At 32.1% G+C, this 20,341-nt stretch overlaps 1 long non-coding RNA gene across 1 annotated transcript in view; it reads right to left on the bottom strand.

Moving 5' to 3' along the window:
- Positions 1-18,854, bottom strand: part of LOC141546518 (uncharacterized) — a 90,507-nt gene extending 71,653 nt beyond the window's left edge. Inside the window, exon 1 of the long non-coding RNA XR_012483319.1 lies at positions 18,776-18,854. This is a non-coding gene — a long non-coding RNA (uncharacterized LOC141546518). The remainder of the gene's footprint in view (positions 1-18,775) is intronic.
- Between the last annotated feature and the right edge of the window lie 1,487 nt (positions 18,855-20,341).

The raw sequence follows: 20,341 nt of genomic DNA, 5'->3' as shown, positions 1-20,341 counted from the left end.
CGTTATTCAATCTGAATGCTTCACAGGTTTTTATGAAGCAAATAAAGTGTTCTTTTTCTTGAATTTCATTTTAAATGGTCACTATGGATTCATTCTTACATTACTTGATTCACCCATTAAGGACAGAATTGTTTTTTTTTAATCTATATTTCATCCTAAAGTTTTATAGCACTATGCATTCAAAGCCCATGTGGCTTTTCAAGCATACCCCTAACAAAGTATCACTCTATAAGATATATGGACGGCTCAATATCCGTTCAATAAATATTTATTGAGTCTATATGTATGAATGTGTATGTGACTTTGATAGGCATAAAATTCTGGCCTATTATCCACTGATTCTGGACTGACACTTAACCCAGTAGTTTGTTCTTTATTCTCAGTTTTAGTTACATTTAAGCCACATTAACTTTATGTACACAGTTGCAATTTTGATGGGAAATATTGAGTCTGTAAATAGACCTATATAGATTTTTTGTATAAAAATGGCTGAATCATTAGAATATATTTCTCTTGGTCCAAGAGGAACCCAATCCTAATTTTATAAATTTTCATCTCTTAAAAATGAAGAGATACATTTTTAGAGCAAATTGTCTGGGAATAGACCAATAACTGAAGACTGGGATCATAAAGAAGAGTCTAATATAGCACAGCTTATAACAATGATTACTCTGATAAACCACAATGCTTGGTTATTGCTAATAAAACCCTTTAGATGTTGTAAAGTTTCCAAACATTGCTTCATATTATCATTATGATAGCCCTGAAGGTGCAATAGATACTATCATCCTTTCCATCATAATAAAAAGGAAACTGAATCAGAAAGATGATATTGATGGAGGTTGAGGTCCCTTTAAGATTCCTTTCTGATTCCCCAACCCCCATGGTTGACCTTTGATTTACAAATCCTGGTCATCTGGGCTTTCCCCCCCCCCCCATCTGCTCAGATTTTCCAACCCCTACAAACAGCTTCTTCCTTATCTAAAAACCTGCCAGGAGCCTGGGACTCCACTCACCTTCAAGATCACCAAGAGCCCCCATTATAAAAGGGGCAACCCTGGAGTCCATGCTTTGCAGAAGTCCCAAACATGGCATCCTTATGTCTGTCATGTCAAGGGTTTCTGCCCACTGGACCTATTCCGGTGCCCTTTTATCTCTACCCTCAACTTTACTAACTAAACTTTACTTCCAACCCCCTACAATAAACCTTTTTTTAATCAATTTAGGTTTTCAGGCCTGCAAATTCCGATCCAAAAGAGGTTCCCCTTTCCTAACTCTCATCAATATTACTTGGACAGGATATAGAACTAATTAAGTGTCTTTTAAGATTTACATTCAAACAAAAGGGTTTACATCCAAACAATTGGGTTAAGCATCAGTCCAGACTTTAATGTCTATTGTAGTCACCTACACTCATAAATACAGATGCACTAAATATTTATTGAATGGATATTGAACTGTCCATAGATAATATAGAGTAATACTTTTATGGGTATGTTTGAAAAGTCACATTGGCTTTAAATGCATAGTGTTATAAAACTTTAGGATGAAATCCTGATTAAAAGGAACCCCCAAACAAGGAACAAATTAAGATATGCAAGTATACCACTGTTACTGGAATATCATGCATAGGTTTGGGTACTCATATTCAAATAACTCATTGCTCACATATAAATAAGGTTTGCAAAACTCTTCAACAACCTTCTAAAACCAATGCTTTTATTTTCTCCATTTTACAGATGAGGAAACTTAGATTTAGAAAAGTTGTGATTTGTCCCACATCATGCCACATTAGATGGAGATAGAACTTGAAACTGTCTTCATTACATCATCTAGCATTTTGATGCCTGGCTTTAGAGAAAGGTCCTCCAAAGAAACTACATCATTTAAATCTGTTTCATCTTTAGTATTCTTTTATTTAAAAAAAATCCCTCCAAAAATAGAAATTACAAAAATAATTAGTGCATATAAAATATGATACTAGAAAAATATGTCCTCATGTATATTAAAAAAGGGGGAGAAGTCTAGATTTGGTGCCAGAGAATCCCACTTTTGCTGCCTGTGTAATGTGGAGCAAACCATTTATTTATTTTGGTCATAGTTTCCTTACCTGCAAATTAGAGGGATGGGAGTAGACTTCAGATATGGCTCTTAGTTTCAGATGCTGCTATCCTAGTTAGCTTCATCTGACTTTCAATAGTATAGTACATTGAAAAGAACATGGGCTCCAAAGTAAGTAGATCAGATATTGAGAAAACAGAACCTATTTATTTTGTTTTGAAGAATCACCACTAACTTATCTCCAGTTCAGAAAGGATTTTTCACATTTTGCCATTTGCAATCTCAATCTTTAAAACTAATTTATGAAATATCATATCATATATCAATATATCAATGTATCAAATATATCAATATATCAAAAATATATAAACATTTTATCCAAATCCTATGCTCAGAAACTGGTTTTCTTTCACTTAAATATTATTTCTAAATACTACATAAATTACAATATACTTTAAAATTAATCAGTTATTTATAGACCTACATATGTATTTTTGCATGCATATCAATTCATAATACTTTCAGATAATTACATTTCAACTTTTTAGGATTTAGCTTACTGTAGACACTACAGGATGCTAAATGATGCTTTAACTTTTAAGTGAACTATTTAGCAACTGCTTGCAATTTCTAGTAATTAAATACTAATTAAGTAATGAAATACTGAGTAATGTCATAAAAAATCTGCACACTAAAATAAATGACATCGTTTGACAAGACTCATGGACCTTTGTTGCATGCCATTAAATTATTAATAGAGTTTTAGTGTAATCTTGGAGAAGAGTAAGCTCATCAATCAGCCAACAATAACAAAATTAGCAGTTAAAATGATTCCATGTTGATACCTAAAAAACAGATGAGTGGTTCAATAGAAATGAGTAATCATGTGTGGGCACAGAACTCTGTTTGCTCAGGCATAATAACTCCATAAAGTACCTTGTCAAATGTGCTCTAACCCAGGGCTTTTCCTGCATTGTCCCTTTCCCCAGTCACCAATCAAGGCATTGGGGAGAGAGACCAAATATAGGGAGCTTACTTAGAATAAATGGTGTTACCTAGAAAAAATAACAACAAAATTCATATGGAAGAACAAAAGGTCGAGGATTTCAAGGGAATTAATGACAAAAAATCAAATGAAGGTGGCCTATCTGTGCCTGATCTAAAACTATATTATAAAGCAGCAGTCACCAAAACTATTTGGTGTTGGATAAGAAATAGACCTGTTGATCAGTGGAATAGGTTAGGTTCGCAAAATAAAATAGTCAATAACTTTAGCAATCTAATGTTTGACAAATTCAAAGATACCAACTTTTGGGATAAAAATTCATTATTTGACAAACACTGCTGGGAAAACTGGAAATTAGTATGACAGAAATTAGGCATGGACCCACACTTAGCACCACATACCAAGATAAGATCAAAATGGGTCCATGATTTAGGCATAAAGAACAAGATCATAAATAAATTAGAGGAACATAGGATAGTTTACCTCTCAGACTTGTGGAGGAGGAAAGAATTTGTGACAAAAGGAGAACTAGAGGTCATTGTTGATCACAAAATAGAAAATTTTGATTACATCAAATCAAAAAGTTTTTGTATAAGCAAAACTAAAGCAAACAAGATTAGAAGGGAAGTAACAAATTGGGAAAAAAAATTAAAGTTTAAGGTTCTGATAAAGATCTCATTTCCAAAATATATAGAGAACTGACTCTAATTTATAAGAAATCAAACTATTCTCCAATTGATAAATCATCAAAGGATATGAACAGACAATTTTTCAGATACTGAAATTGAAACTATTTCCACTCATATGAAAGTGTTCCAAATCACTACTGATCAGAGAAATCCAAATTAAGACAACTCTGGGATACCACTATACACCTGTCAGATTGGCTAAGATGATGAATGTTGGAGGGGCTGTGGGAAAACTGGGACACTGATGCATTGTTGGTGGAGTTGTGAATGAATCCAACCATTCTGGAGAGCAATCTGGAATTATGCCCAAAAGTTATCAAACCATGCATATCCTTTGATCCAGCAGTACTATTACTGGGCTTATATTCCAAAGAAATACTAAAGAAGAGAAAAGGACCTGTATGTGCCAACATGTTTGTGGCAGCCCTTTTTGTAGTGGCTAGAAACTGGAAAATGAATGGTTGCCCATGAATTGGAGAATGGTTGGGTAAATTGTGGTATATGAATATTATGGAATATTATTTTTCTGTAAGAAATGACCAGCAGGATGATTTCAGAAAGGCCTGGAGAGACTTACATGAACTGATACTGAGTGAAATGAGAAGAACCAGGAGATCACTATACACTTCAACAAAAATACTGTATGAGGATGTATTCTGATGGAAAGTGGATATCTTCGACAAAGAGAAGCTCTAATCCAGTTCCAACTGATCAATGATGGACAGAATCAGCTACACCCAGAGAAGGAACACTGGGAAATAAGTGTAAACTGTTTGCATTTTTGTTTTTCTTCACAGGTTATTTTTACCTTCTGAATCCAATTCTTCTTGTGCAACAAGAGAACTGTTTGGTTCTGGACACATATATTGTATCTTAGGATATACTATAGCATATCTAGCATGTATATGACTGTCTGCTATCTAGGGGAAGGGGTGGAGGGAAGGAGGGGAAAATCAGAAGAAGTGAGTGCAAGGGATAATGTTGTAAAAAAAATTACCTATGCATAATGCACTGTCAAAAAAGTTTATAAAATTTTTTTATTTTATAAACACGGGAAACCTCACCCGGCTCGGACATGGAAAGGATTGACATTGATAGCCATAAAAAAAGAATAGATGGTGTTGAGGACAGAGTGAGTGCCTATGGTAGAGTTGGGATAAGGAGGTGAGATGAGTAGAGAGGAAAGTAACAGGAGTAACAGTATTAATGCCATTGGTATATCAGTGACAAAAGGTGATATGTATCACAAATAGGATACTCCCTTGCAAAGCATCATGAGACACTGCACAGACCACAGAACCTGGACTCAGAGGAGTCCTTGGTCAAATCCTTACCATGACCTTAATTAGCAATGTCTTTGAACATTATTTAAGCTTGCTGAGTCCCATTTTTTTTTCTATCGTAAAAGTGGACTACTAATATCATCTTTTATGCAGCATTGCGATTAAGACTGAGTAAGAGTTATCTATATGTGAATATGATATATTTTGTAAATCTCAAGACATCATTTAAATTCAAACCACCATCACCATCATCACCATCTCTTGGGCTCTCAGAATTGAAATTGATTTCCTTAAGACATAATTTCTTAAGAAAGTAGTAAAGAAGCATGAAATATAGTTTTCAAATTGTATATTCTTCAGGAAAGAATTCCTACTGAATGAGAATTTTAATATAGTTAATTTATTGATCTTAAGGAAAAATATTAATGATTCATTTATTCGTAGACTATCAGGCAATCCTATTAGGAAAACCTGAAGAAATAAAAGATGAAATAAAGTGGAAACAATGCTAACAAAATGTTCATAGCCTTTCTTCACCTCTCAGCAGTCTCCTCATGTCAGTCTTAAGGATGCTTTCCCCAAATCAGTTTTTTTAGCACATTCCGCGGCTCTGAAAACCCATGTTTTCTTCTTACCCTTTGTGACTTTGCTCTCATGGTAAAGGCTATATACCCTTAGAGAAGATGAGTTTTCCTCTGAGATAATTTTTACTTTTTTTTTCCCATGGGGCACACTCCTTTTTGTAGCTCATTCAAGTATTTTTATTTGTATAGAATTCACAAATGCTCTAGGAATGAAGGATTTATAAATATATAATAAGAGATATATAGGAGGGTGCTACTTTATTCTTGGACTACTTTTAGGGACTAATTGAATTTTTTTGACCAGTCCAGTCAGTAGAAATACTCAAACAGGCTTCTTTGTATGTGAAGATAAACTTTCAGCTATTACAATAGTTACATGAGACATTTTTAGATCATGGTTATTATAGACCTAAGTCTTTTTGTTCACAAAAAATCTCAGAAGTTATCTCCAGAGGTCACCACCTTGTCAGCAGTCAGCTCTGACAGGTATTGCCTGCTCATAGAAATCATCACCTGCTCACAGCCCTCCTCACTTGTCCCACAGAGTTGACAGAAAATGCCTGGCCAGGGGCCCCTCCTTTTCACAGCTGACCAATCAATGTTAATAATGCCCATTTATCTCCACAAAGGAAAGGGAGTTGAAGATATTTTCAAATGTTCATTCAACAAAACCCTCTCTCTGGGAACTAGTTTTCTTTGGTGAGTATATTTTCTATCAAATATTTTATATTTCTATAGCCTTTTAACATTCTTATATTTGATATTTCTATAATGTTTTAAAATTCACAAGAGCATTTTTATCATCTAAGCCATGCACCAATCCTGCAAGATCCTTAAGTATGAATATTTTAAATCTATTTGTCAGGATTATGAGACTCTTGGAATTCAAGTGACTTAATCATGTTTATACAACCACTAAATGTTAGAAGTGGGATCTGAACTCAGGTCTTAATGCATCCATTCTATAACATGATCTCAGTACTCTTACACTGAACCACTATCTACATGGGATAGCTATCCCATGTAGCTATTGCAAAATCTAATTGGCAATTTTCTTTAGTTAATAACTACCACAAACTGAAATGTCACCACCTTATTTGATGATGATGAATATAGCAACTTTAGATTATGAAGGATTTATACCTGTTATCCTAGCAATAGTCCTCACAATAACTCTGGGGATTACTATTATCATTTCCATTTTACCAATGAGGTGACTGAAGCAGACAGGATTAGGTAACTGATATATGTAGAATAACAGAAAAAAAAATGTGCTGAGGTGAAATCTTCCTTACTCCAAATCTAGTAGTCTAGTAGTCTATCCACTGTAGGTTAGTCCTTTTAGTCCTTTTCCTCATTGTTCTTGATGGTACTAAAATGGATATAACCTTCCTCCTCACATACTCACACTCAAAGTAATAAAGGCTTTTTTAACAATGTTAAATAACAACTAACATAATCACATTCTAACAATGTATGAATGACAAATGTTCTTTCCTGAACATTTGTCTCTGTGGCAAGAGAAAGGAGGTATAGTTGATTATCTGCTCTCTGGGATTTCTAATATTCCCCAGTTTCCTCTAGCTTTAATCGTTTTTTTTTTTTTTTCTTTTATGTTTCTTTTTTGTTGCATGCATTATTTAGATTCTACTTATTTCACTCTGTAACCCTAAATGCCTCCCAACTCTAATCCAACTCTGGACTCTAACCCTATATGCCTCTGACTCCAGACTCCAATACTTCCCTGAATTCTTCAAATTTGCCATTTTTTATCATATCTGCCACATGAATATGCCAGTTTCTTTAGGAATTGTCAACTAGTTGGCATCCACTTTAGTTTCAATTTTTTTGTCATTGTAGAAAATACTTCTAGGAATATTTTAGTACATGTTGGACCTTTATTTCTGTCTATTATTGATCTCCTTGGGGATGTATGTCAAAAACTATAGACAGTTAAGCTTATTGTATTGCAAATTTCAAGATATGTATTCAGAAGAAGTGAATCAATTTATAATTCCAAAAGAGTTTTTTTCCCCCAAATTTCCTCTACCATTAACTAGTATTTTTCCTGGGTTACATTTGCCAAATTGTAACATACTGTTTTTAAAATTTATATAATTTATTAATTATTAAGATGATATTTTCATGATAATTTAGTTTGAAATTTGTTATTTTGAAAAAAATGATCATTTAATTTTTCCAAGTATATGTTGAGAAGCAGCTTAGGGTTGTACATTTTTGTATCAATACCTTATGTCTCTTGGTTCTCACTCTTAATAATAGATAATGCATATTAATTTAAAAAAACAACAATTTTTCTTATTCAATTTATATTGATTTTAGTTATAGAAAAACTTTTAAATTATATGTAATCACAATTTCTATGATTTATTTACTTTTTTCATTATTCATTGATGCATAGAAGTGTAAAAACAAAGTCTTGAGTAATATTATAAATCTAACATTAATGCAATTGGATCCTTGAAGAAAAAAAGTAACATCCTGAGTACTTCAGTTACGATAATAAAGATGAAATCATATTTAGCAATTAAAATTACACTCAAATTGTTATGAATATGGAGCCAGATTTTAAATAAGAAAATCCTTGGGCTCAAGTCCCACAGCTGACAAAGTGGCTGGGTAACTTTGGCTGAGTCATTTTACTTTTCAGTGCTTTAGGCAAATGTCTAAAACCATAAGTTTCAGAGAAAGTGCCAATTACACTGATATAACATAGGGAGTTTCTCCCTTTTCTATACCAAAGTAATTATGACTAGTACTGTTCCTTTTATTTCAAAAATATTTTTGTTTTTAAAGTATTGAAGTCTCCAAAGAGAGTACGAAGAGTGCTCATTTTGAGCCCCCCAAAGGTCGTAATATATTTTAAAATTTTTGGACTGACAAAAATGTGAAGCTTTTGAGAATGTATTTCCCCTAAGTCTTTCTTTCTCTATTAATAGTATGATAATTATGTAAAAAAATCTTAGGAGTAACATCTTTAGAATATTAGAATTAAAATAATATAATTTGATAAGATAAATTGTTCTTGCATTTTGATTTTGAAACATTCTATTCCCTTTTTTGAGACATTCATTTAATCCAAGACCTTGATCTATTTTGTTCTCTGCTCCTCAGATATTTTTGTCTTTTCTTTGCTTTTTTTTTTACTCTTTTTTGTTTTTTATTCTTCAGGAGCATCTAAAACATATATTTTCAGCACATCTTAATTCTTGGTTCTCTATTTTCCTGTCTGTATACTCTTTTTTTTTTTTTTAGAATTTTTTCCACAGTATATATGCATGAGTAATTTTTTAATAAAATATATCCCTTGTATTCATTTTTCCAAATTATCCCCCCCTCCCTCCACTCCCTCCCCCCAATGACAGGCAATCCCATACATTTTACATGTGTTACAATATAACCCAGATACAATATATGTGTGTAAATACCATTTTCTTGTTGCACATTAATTATTAGATTCTGAAGTAACCTGGGTAGATAGACAGTAGTGCTAACAATTTACATTCACTTCCTAGTGTTCCTTCTCTGGGTGTAGCTACCTCTGTCCATCATTGATCAAATGGAAGTGAGTTGGATCTTCTTAATGTTGAAGATTTCCACTTCCATCAGAATACCTCTTCATACAGCATTGAAGCGTACAGCGATCTTCTGGTTCTATTCGTTTCACTCAGCATCAGTTGATGTAAGTCTCTCTAAGCCTCTCTGTATTCCTCATGCTGGTCATTTCTTACAGAGCAATAATATTCCACAACCTTAATATACCATAATTTACCCAACCATTCTCCAATTGATGGACATCCATTCATCTTCCCGTATCTAGCTACAACAAAAAGAGCTGCCACAAACATTTTGGCACATACAGGTCCCTTTCCGCTCTTTAGTATTTTTTTGGGATATAAGCCCAATAGCAGCAATGCTGGGTCAAAGGATATGCACAGTTTGATAACCTTTTGGCCATAGTTCCAAATTGCTCTCCAGAATGGCTGGATTCTTTCACAGCTCCACCAACAATGCATTAGTGTCCCAGTTTTCCCACATCCCCTCCAACATTCATCATTATTTGTTCCTGTCATCTTAGCCAATCTGACAGGTGTGTAGTGGTATCTCAGAGTTGTCTTAATTTGCATTTCTCTGATCAGTAGTGATTTGGAACACTTTCATATGAGTGGATATAGTTCTGTCTGTATACTCTTGCTTATACAACATACTCATTTTCAACTTCATTTATTACCTTTATATCATTGTTTTTTGAAGTAGACCTCTTCAATCCTATACCTTTAGAGAAACTATTTTCCTATATTTCTGACTGATTAATAGACATTTATAAAACATCTAATATTCATTTTTATTTGACCTTCTAAAGGCTGTTATTCTCCTTACCAAATTTCTTTCCATCAATAAAGCCTTTTCTCATAGTTAACATAATTTTCTCATCTCTTTCCTTTATTTAGCATATCCACTCAATCAAAAATCTTTTTTTTTCTTCAAAACACTTTATACCACATTTCATGTTACATTCCTATTATTAATTAATTTTTCCTTTGGAAATTTCAAATGACCATTAGCATCTCTTTGATTCTAACTTTTCATAATTCAAATGCACCTGTGAGATATAGCTTCTATTTTAACAACAATTTGATGAAGCCTAGAACATTACTTGATTTATTAACTAAATCACCTGTAATACTGACTATACTATCATATAATATGTTCTGTCATGTCCTATTAATGTAGAGAGGCTTTAATTTTAATTGCTTCATTGTAAAATCTGTTATATATGTATACACATAAAAATGCCAAAAAAGGTGAGGACATATTATTCTTAGGTAATAAAATGCATACATACATACATACATATACATACACACACACACATATATATGTATATATGTATACACATATTTCCTTAAAGAATTGGGAATTGAGAGAATGCTAAACAAATTGTGGCAGATTGTGAGAGCCTATTTAAATGCATGAATTATGTTATTTGTTTACATCCCCAAAAACCCTATAGAGAAAATAATTACTTCTTCAACAATATCTGTCTCTTGGCTTTGGCTTTTCCTTCTTCTGCTCATTTGATTATGAAGTACTGTTTTGTTATAACAAATGATGATGGGAGTAATTTCAGCAAAAAAAAAAAAAACAAAACATTGCAAAAATTATATGAACTGATATAAAATGAAGTGAGAAAAAACAGAGATAATTATGCACAATAACAACAATGTTGACAGATAGGGAACTGAGGCAAACAGAAGTAAATGACTTACATAAGATCACACAGCTCACTAATTCTGAGTACAGAATTAAACTCAAGAAGATGAATCTTCCTGTTGTAATGATTATAAGCTATAAAAACTTGGATTCTTTGATCAATACAATGATCCAAGATAGTTCCTGAAGACTCAAGGAAAGAATGACATCCTATCCACTTCCAGAGAGAGAATTGATGAACTCTCAATGCAAAGTGAAGTATAATTTTCACCATTACTTTTTCTTGCTTCTCTATGAAATAAAGCTAATACAAAATATTTTTACATGATTTTGCATGCATAATGGACATTATATTGCTTGCATTCTCAGTAGGTAGGAGAGGGAGTTGGAAGGAAGGGGAGAATTGGGAAATAATGATTCAAAGTTAAAAAATAAAAAATAATAATAAAAAGAAACAAAAATGAGATTTTAGCTTTAAAAAAATGTTTTTTTGTTTTTGTTTTTGTTTGTTTGTTTGCTTTTAACAATCCCCACATTCACTTTGATTCTCTTTTAATGGGAAAATGTAAGCAGACATTTCTTTGCTTTATATCCCAATGTGATCGCTTTACTTTGGGTTTAAGGGGAAATGGAGTAAATGGAAGATTTTTCAGCATTTTAGTGGGCTCAAAAAATATCAGCGCTCCAGATGGCCATGGATTAGTGTGAGTTGCATAGACAGTAGCATATCAAACTTGGTGAGCAAAAAAGGAGCATAATGAAGCTTTGAAATGACAATTTTTGGCCGACAGTGGCTTTACCTATGTGCTATAACATCTGGAATGAAAATGAAAAATAGTCAATTGCTTCTTGTTGTTTTTAATGTAAACTATACTTCTGGATTTTTGGCAAATTCAGTAGACCATACAGAATAAATTAGACCAAATTAAGTATTCCAAGTACTCAGATAATTGGTTAATTTTTTTTTATCTACATAGATTACTTTTATGCTTAAATTTGTAATATGGAATAATTTAAACAAGCACTGTTTTTAAATTCTATCTCTTCATTATCTTCCTTAGTGATCTTACTTATATTAACCATTTAAAATATCTGAATCTCAATTTTCTCTTAATTAAAATGAAGCGATTGGGTAAAATGATTTCTAATGAGCATTCTGGGTCTAACTTTTATAATATGCAAAATTACTTTTTCTATGTGTAGGATTTTTGAAGTATAAGAAATATAAAATCAAATGGCATTTGTAATCTTTTTGGGGGGACCTGGGAGAGGGCAGGGGTTTTGTCTGTTTCTTTTTCTTTAACAAAAGCCACAATGAAAAGATTTGACCTTGACTTTGATGACTGACAAAATATACAATAAGCATAAAATCCTGAATATTTCTATATGGTAGCAACCAATTCAAAATTATGCATATAATAGGAAATTAATTTACTTAAAAATAAAAATGCAAATAAAACCATACAACACATATGATATTTGGGAGTCAAACTATCAAGGTGCATTCAGTATCTAAGTCCACTCAAGTCAGGCCTCAAAGAGATAAAAACAGACAAATAATTGGTACAACAATGCCATGACTATATTATACTAATGGGAAATTTTAGTCATAAACCTATTTGCATGAATTATGTTATTTGTTTACATCCCCAAAAACCCTATAGAGAAAATAATTACTTCTTCAATTATATCTGTCTCTTGGCTTTGGCTTTTCCTTCTTCAGCTCATTTGACAGATAGGGAACTGAGGCAAACAGAAGTAAATGACTTACATAAGATCACACAGCTCACTAACTCTGAGTACAGAATTAAACTCAAGAAGATGAATCTTCCTGTTTTCAGTCTTGGCCCTCCATCTACTCTAGCATTTAATTGAATATCCATTGTTCTTTGTTTCTTTTTTTATCTCTTAAGAATTCAGCACACAGCTTTACATATAGGAAATTATCACTAAACTTTTGTTGAACTATATGAAAATAAGGTAAAATATTAACTTATCCAAAGTAATGAAAAAGGAGAAGAATAAGGGATTGAGGACTGAAGGGGAAGAGGAGAAGTACAAGAAGGAGAAAGTGGTTTCATAGAACATCATGCCTCATTTAAAGTAAGCTGATGTCTGACATTTCATTACCATACTGTTTTCTTCAGCTTTGTGATACCCGATAACCTCTTATCTCTCCCATTTGATTCTTCTCTCTAGTTGAATGGCTGTTGGATGGAACACTGAACTCTTGTAAAAATCTAATTTTATAGAGAGGTAAGATCTGAACCTTCCCAATTAATTCTCCATTTTCCATCAGCAATTCTGCTTAGCTTCCACCCCATGTAATATCATGACCATGTGTTGAGTATTTATTTTTAGCCCCCTTTTCAGCTTCCTTTTATATGTCACCTTCTTCCATTAGATTTTAAGTTATTTGAGGACAATGATTGTTTTTCTTTTTCTTATTTGTATCCATAGTGCTTGGCACTAGAGAACATTTAATAAATTTTTTTTTAAACTGGGATGAAAAATATAAATTAAAATTTAAAATCAAGTTCATTTGACTCTAAATCCAATACTATTTTGAATGGGCCACTATATACAATTTTCATATGCTTTCACATTTTTACTTTAATTATTTTATTTCTATCTACAAAGTTTTTTATTAATTAAAAAAGTCATTCAAGTTCAAGTACATAGGTAATTTAGAATTCAGTTTTAAGCAAATTCTATTACTTTTGGTTCATCTGAAGGACAGAAATGTAAGCAACTTATTTCTAGAGTGATAATAACCTTAGTTTGTATGAGAAATGATCTTAATTGATCTAAATTAAAATTGAAATTTTAATTAGTAAGGGATTATTATATCTTCACATCAAAAAGCCATTTCATTTAAGTTAGTACCAGATTTATAATTTTTCTCATTCATGCTAAGGACATGCTTTTCTTGAAAGAATTAAAATAAAATAAAGTCTAAAATAATAATGCCAGTTAATATTTTAAACTTTTCTTTATATGAAGACATCTAGGCTAGCCAAATATATATTTTAGTTCTGAAGTTATAATTCACATTTATTCAACAATAACAAAGCAATTTCATTTTATGTTATTAGATTTAAATTTTAGTCATGAATTATGAGTCTACTTTGGGAACAAGAGGATTGCTTTAGGCAATCATGCAGAGAATATTTAAGTGAAAAATGTATACATTTCTTATGACTCATTGGGCCCTTTCAAATACATGCAACTTAATTTCAAACTTTTTTCCCTTTGTGTTCTAGAAATATTTGAAATACAAGTCTATTACCAAATTATCATGCACTATACAAATGTGCTTTCACTGCCTAATGAAAAAAGTACATCAGTTTTATATAAAAGATACAGAGTTGTTTGTGAGTACAAAAAAAGAAATGCCACTTTTATTAGGTATATTATTCCTATTATTATCATGTACAATTTTAACCTTGAAGGGGGAAAACAATTGGAATGATCTAAAAGTAAAATGAAAGGCTAAGGAGGCTGTGAATTCTCTTTCCCTGGAAGTCTTTAAGCAACAGATGGATAACCACTTGCTGGGCTTTCTTAGCAACTTTAAAATCTATATAATAATGGATATCCCTTTAACTCTTTCATGTTGATCATTATTTTATAAATTACATTTTATTTCTGCCTAATTTAAGTAAGCCCATATAAGTTGTTGCTTTAAAAGCCTTGTCAACCCATGTGGTAATACAATAAAGCCTATCCAGATATGATGAGTCTGTGGGGATCATTACTAGGGGTAAATGCACCAGGATGACTAAGGAAGGCGAAATTGTGTCAAGTTAAAAAATGGGAAGTTCAAGGTTAGCATTGGTGCGACCATTCCTATGAATAACCATTACATTTCTTTCCTATATGTTATAGGGAGAATCCATCTCAAAAGGGGAAAAATCAAGACACATCAAAGGCTTATTTAGTTCTTTCATTAATCTAAGAGTTAAATATATATATATATATATATATACATATATATATATATATATATATTTCAAAACTCCTTTGGTGCATATGGAAATAAAGTGTTTGGGGAAAAAAATAAACAAAATCTTCAAGATAAAAGAGACCAAAGGGCTATAACATCCCCGCCCACACTCCCAATCTATGATAGTTTGATGGCAGCTGCCATATCTTTATATAGTCTTCTCTATGAAATACATACTCTAATGTATCTTTGTGGAATGGAGATTAGTATAAGTTCTTGAAAAGTATGCCAGTTAGAACACAAGTTGTGGCAGGTCATATTAAATTGGAAAGGCTTTGAAGTTCATCTTAATTCATTTCAGAGAGCTTTATCATAGGTTGATGACTTTATTTGCTACAAACATCATTGAGGACTATCTGTCAGGTAGTAAAACAATTATGTTCTTTATCAATGAAAATAAAGAAAGAAATAATGCATTTTTAAATCATTTTAAAATTTAACATTTTTAATTTATGGAATACAATTCCATAATATACTACAATAAAAAGACTACACATGAATCTGCAAATATTTTGTGCACAATTTTATATTCCTTTTATAATAAAAGTTACTGTATAAATTTCTCTTTTCCCTTCTTTTTCTTTCTTCTCATCCTAGAGATACCATTAAAAACAAATACATAAATGACTGTGTAAATGTATGTATGTAAAACCATTCTATACATACTTCTATTTAATAGTTCTTTCTCTGGAGCAGATTTTATTTTCCTTCATATATCTTTTGTGGTATTTTGTGGTATATGAGTATTATTAATAATAGTGAAAATCATTTAGCCATTACAAATTGTTCTTAAAAGAATATTGATGTTACTGTATGCAGCATTTTGTTGGTTCTGCTTATTTCACTTTTCATTATTTTGTGCAAGTCTAAACATTTTTTCCAAAGATCACAAAGCTAATCATTTCTTATAGCACAGTAGTATTCCACCCAACCATATAGCATAATTTATTTGGCCATTACCCAATTGATAAGCATCTCCATAATTTCTTAGCCTTTGCCACCACAGAGTGCTGAGAGCATATACTTTATCTTTCCCCCAATCATCTTGAGAAACAAACCTAGTAGTTGAATTACTGAATGAAATTTATAAAATAATGATCAACATGAAAGAGTTCAAGGGATATTCATTATTGTATAGATTTTAAATTGCTAAGAAAACCCAGCAAGTGGTTATTCATCTGTTGCTTAAAGACTTCCAGGGAAAGAGAATTCACAGCCTCCTTAACCATTCATTTTACTTTTAGATCATTCCAATTGTTTTCCCCCTTTAAGGTTAAAATTGTACATGATAAAAATAGGAATAATATACCTAATAAAAGTGGCATTTCTTTTTTGTATATAGGCAGATTAATAACTCTTTGGGTATAATTCCATATTGTTTTCCAAATTTGTTGAATCAGTTTTCTGTTCATCAAAGGTGAGTTAGTGTCCCAATTTTTCACACCCCCCTCCAAGATATGTCTCTTTCCCTTTCTCACATTTTAGTCAATCTGATAAATATAAAAGTATTTCTCAAGGCTGCTTTGATTTCTTTTCTGCAATGAGTACAAATTTAGAACATTTTTATGTATCTATAAATTATTTTGATTTATTCTCTTGCCATCTTCATAGTTAAGCTAATTTTACTGGAAACATTTTGGTAACAAAAAAGTAAATTATATTACAGTATCTGTGGATAGTTGAGCATCAGGAGGTGAAGTTTAGCAAATAATTTTTTTCTGGAGATTTCTCATAGCCTGGATCTTCTGATCTGATATGAATTTTAAAAAGAATGACTTCTTGATACAGCTCATTCATAGTTCTGTCCCCACTCTTTTCCTCAAAAATATGCTAGAAATGTCATACACATTCTAATCTCTTAAATTCAAGCATTCAGAATATTTCTCTCTCCTTCCACCACTCCACAATATCATAAATGTAGCACTATTCAGAACTCTATGGGCATCTATTTAACCCTTCACTTACAGATGAGGAAATAAAAACTTAGGGAGACCTAATTGCTTTTTCCAAAATGATACAAACATTAAATGTCAGAAATGTCAAATAACACAGGCATGAAAAGTCTTCTCATCTTCATTCACAGAGGAAGTACCATATAAATGAAGGATGGATATCTTTAAATATTAAGGACTCTCTTTGCCACCAGGGTTTTGTGTCAGAGTCCAGAATTTTGACAGTGATGTGGATGCTGCAAGTCTTAATATACTAGAGCAAACATATATGCTGAATGCAGGAATGACCAAAACCTACTTATACATTTGGCTGCCATCACACCTGACTGCCCTGTCACCTACTAGAGAAGATGTAAAGAGAAATAATAGCAAAGGCCAATACAATAATTGTAATTATAGCAAATAAGCAAGAAAAATGAGTATCAAAAAGATCAGAGCAAGAGAAATAAAATGGAAAGAATTTGTAGAAGATAAAATATAGCAAAAAGAATAGGAGTAAGGCTAGGAGAAGGAGAAATGAGACAAGCAAGCATGTGGAAGAGTTCAAAGATTAAAGATACAAAATTGTAGGCATAAATCATTAGCAAATGACTATCTTAATCTCATCATTAGCAGTTCTAGGTCCCCATCCTCTTCTCCTCCTTCCCTTTTCCTTCGTTCTTTTTATTAAACTTATTATTTTTTCATTTCACTTTACATTCAGTAAAATATAGACTATATTAAATGCATATGAATAATTCACACAGTTTTGTATAAAATGTATTTAACCAAATTGATGTTCTGGCTTAATGTATGAGATTATTTCTTTGCTGTCCTTATTTACCTTTCTACTGTTCTCTTACTAAAACTTCACCTTGTTCTTATTCCTCTCCCTCCCTCAACAAATCCCTAGGTAAAAGGATTGTCTTGTGCATAGAGGACACTCACTTGCTACAAAATAATTAATATATAGAACGATTTTTCTCATGCATTTCTTTAGCTGATGTGAAAGTCACCTTTATAAAGTAAAGTAAAAGTTGTTTACCTTAGTTGATATTCTTGTGATGAGATGCCCATCCTCTTGAGAGACTATGTCTATGACTTGTGGAGTGTTTTTGTTTTTATTTTTTGAGTTAAAATGTTAAAGAACACACACATACACCCACTTATTATACATATTTTCCTTGGCAATTATTGATGTACTATTAATAATCACTGATGATCTATTGACTGATCATCTATTTTTTATTTTTAAAATGTCTGAAAATATATTCCATATATATTATTCTTTGTATATGGGAACATTGCCTCAGCATAAAACATCAAAGCACTGTTGTACAGTAAGATGAGAAGAACAGTAGGCATGAAATGAACATCTAGGATTTTGTACTAAATCAGCTTTTTTACCTGTGTGACCATGGGGAAAATATTTCATATTTCTGACCCTCAGTTTCTCAGTTAGTCATCTCTAAAATCTTTTCTATACAAGAAATTCAATGTAATAGATAGCATTTTACTTTTTTGCATAGAAATAAGGAAATCAGGAGTAGACAAATAGGTGCTGAATAACTGCTCTCCTTGGTCTGTTATCTTTCTATGATTGGTGACAGAGGTTCACTGAGCTAAATTCAGTTAAATTAAGTCAAATAATTTAGTATATTTGACCTCATTATAATCACCTCAAAAATAAGAGGGTTGGAATGTAGGTCTCCAAGGTCTTTTCCAGATCTACACTATTTAATCAATGCCTGCTTAAAATATTGAAACAAGTAAGAAATTTTATAAAATAGTCTGGTGTAATTTTCAAATGTCACCCAAATTATTATTTAACATCATCATCTATTTTAAGTCACAGATCCAGAACCTTGAAATTACATTTAGACAAAAAAATAAAGAAGCAATTGCTTGAAAATTCTCAATAATAAATTACAGAGGTAAGAGTAATCCCTGTGGAAGTGGTATGGCCACCATATTACAGACCTGAATTTAGATACAGTGATGATTGCTTCTTCTCTAGATGCTACCACTTTTGACACTGCTGTAGATATAATGCTTCTAGATTTGTACTCTGTTATAAGAACCCCACATATGATGAAGTCTTTTCAAATTAGACTCTCCCTCTCCCACTAGCCCAGGTTTGCTTAGTCAAAGATAAGAAAGAACACCTGTTGTGAGCAGGAATAGCTTCTTTTCTGCTCTCTTGAAATAAGGGATTTATGGTGATCATGTGGGACTAAGATGCTTTTTGTTTCCAAACATAACTCTCTGAAGCCTTCCAAAACCATCTTGATAATTGCTGCCTCAGTAATAGTCACTAAAATTATCTGTATAGGTTGGTGAACTAGTCTTTATTTAGTGGGCTTGGGAAGCCTCCAGAACAAGTTCAGCAAATCTCAGATAGTCCTTGGAAAGTGTTTTTCCAATTAGGTGATAACACCTGCATCTTAGTTCTTACTACTTCAGGGGAAAGTCAACCTGAAGTGCATTTTGCATGTTTGTGAGGGCCTGGCCCAATTCTTGGCCTTTTATAATACTTCAAGTCATGACATTAATAGCTGGTAGATCAAGAATCATTAAGACTTTAAATTATGTTTCTCTGTGAACTCTTCTCTCTTTAGGAACACTGATGGAAGTGGAAAGAACATTGCAAAAACTGGAATTTTGTTTAAAATCTGCTTGTTAGCACCTATTTTAATTTCTTCTCTGTAAAGTGAGGAGCTTGAGCAAGATCAGTGGTTTGTATTCTTTTTTAAAGAAACATTTGGTAGTCTGATGGACTCTTCTCAGAATAAAGTTTTTGGAAGCATAAAGTAAAATATAAAGAATCATTAAAAATAATTATACAGAAAAGGAGTTACCATTTTTTAAAAAGTTTATGGATTCCAAATTAAGATCCCATGGTATAGATGATACCGGTCTCCTCTAAGTCTCTACACAGTATCAAATGTCTCTATTCTGTGTTCACCTAAGCTTATGATGCTCATTATGATGCTTCTGAAGTCATATTCTACCTGGTATTTTATCTCTTTCTTGAAAATATGTTTTAACTATTATATTTTATCATAAATTGCTTAAGTAGAATAGGATTGAGTTGTCACAGGGAAAGTAGAATATTCTCTCCAACATAGGATAGTGTTGTGAAAATATTTAGCTTATTCCTTCATATTCTCCTACCCTCTTCCTCAGGGGTAATAGGGGATCATCTCCATGTTATTTAATGATTCTTCTTAATCTGTCATAGAGCAATTTAAAGTCTGGGAATTCATTGTAAACAGGAATTAACCTGACATTTTACTAAGCTTCTAGACCAGAGGAAGATAATGCTAGATTTGTAATGTAATAGGACTCTATGGAAGAAAAGATGTCAAATTCTAAACTTCATCCTGATTTGATCTAGTCTTGGAGATAATAAAGGTTGTCTTGGAAGATTACATTATCAGATTTTGTTGATTTCTGAGCAATCTTCAAGTTGATAACTAGATCAGAAAAGTATACTCAGAGCTTGGGTTCTAGAAATGCTTTAGAGGTTTTTAAATTCAATTTATT

The sequence above is a fragment of the Sminthopsis crassicaudata genome, chromosome 6 (assembly GCF_048593235.1).
Source record: "Sminthopsis crassicaudata isolate SCR6 chromosome 6, ASM4859323v1, whole genome shotgun sequence".
NCBI classification, from domain to species: domain Eukaryota; kingdom Metazoa; phylum Chordata; class Mammalia; order Dasyuromorphia; family Dasyuridae; genus Sminthopsis; species Sminthopsis crassicaudata.
Note: the sequence above shows the minus strand (reverse complement) of the source record. Positions and strands in the feature narration are given on the sequence as shown.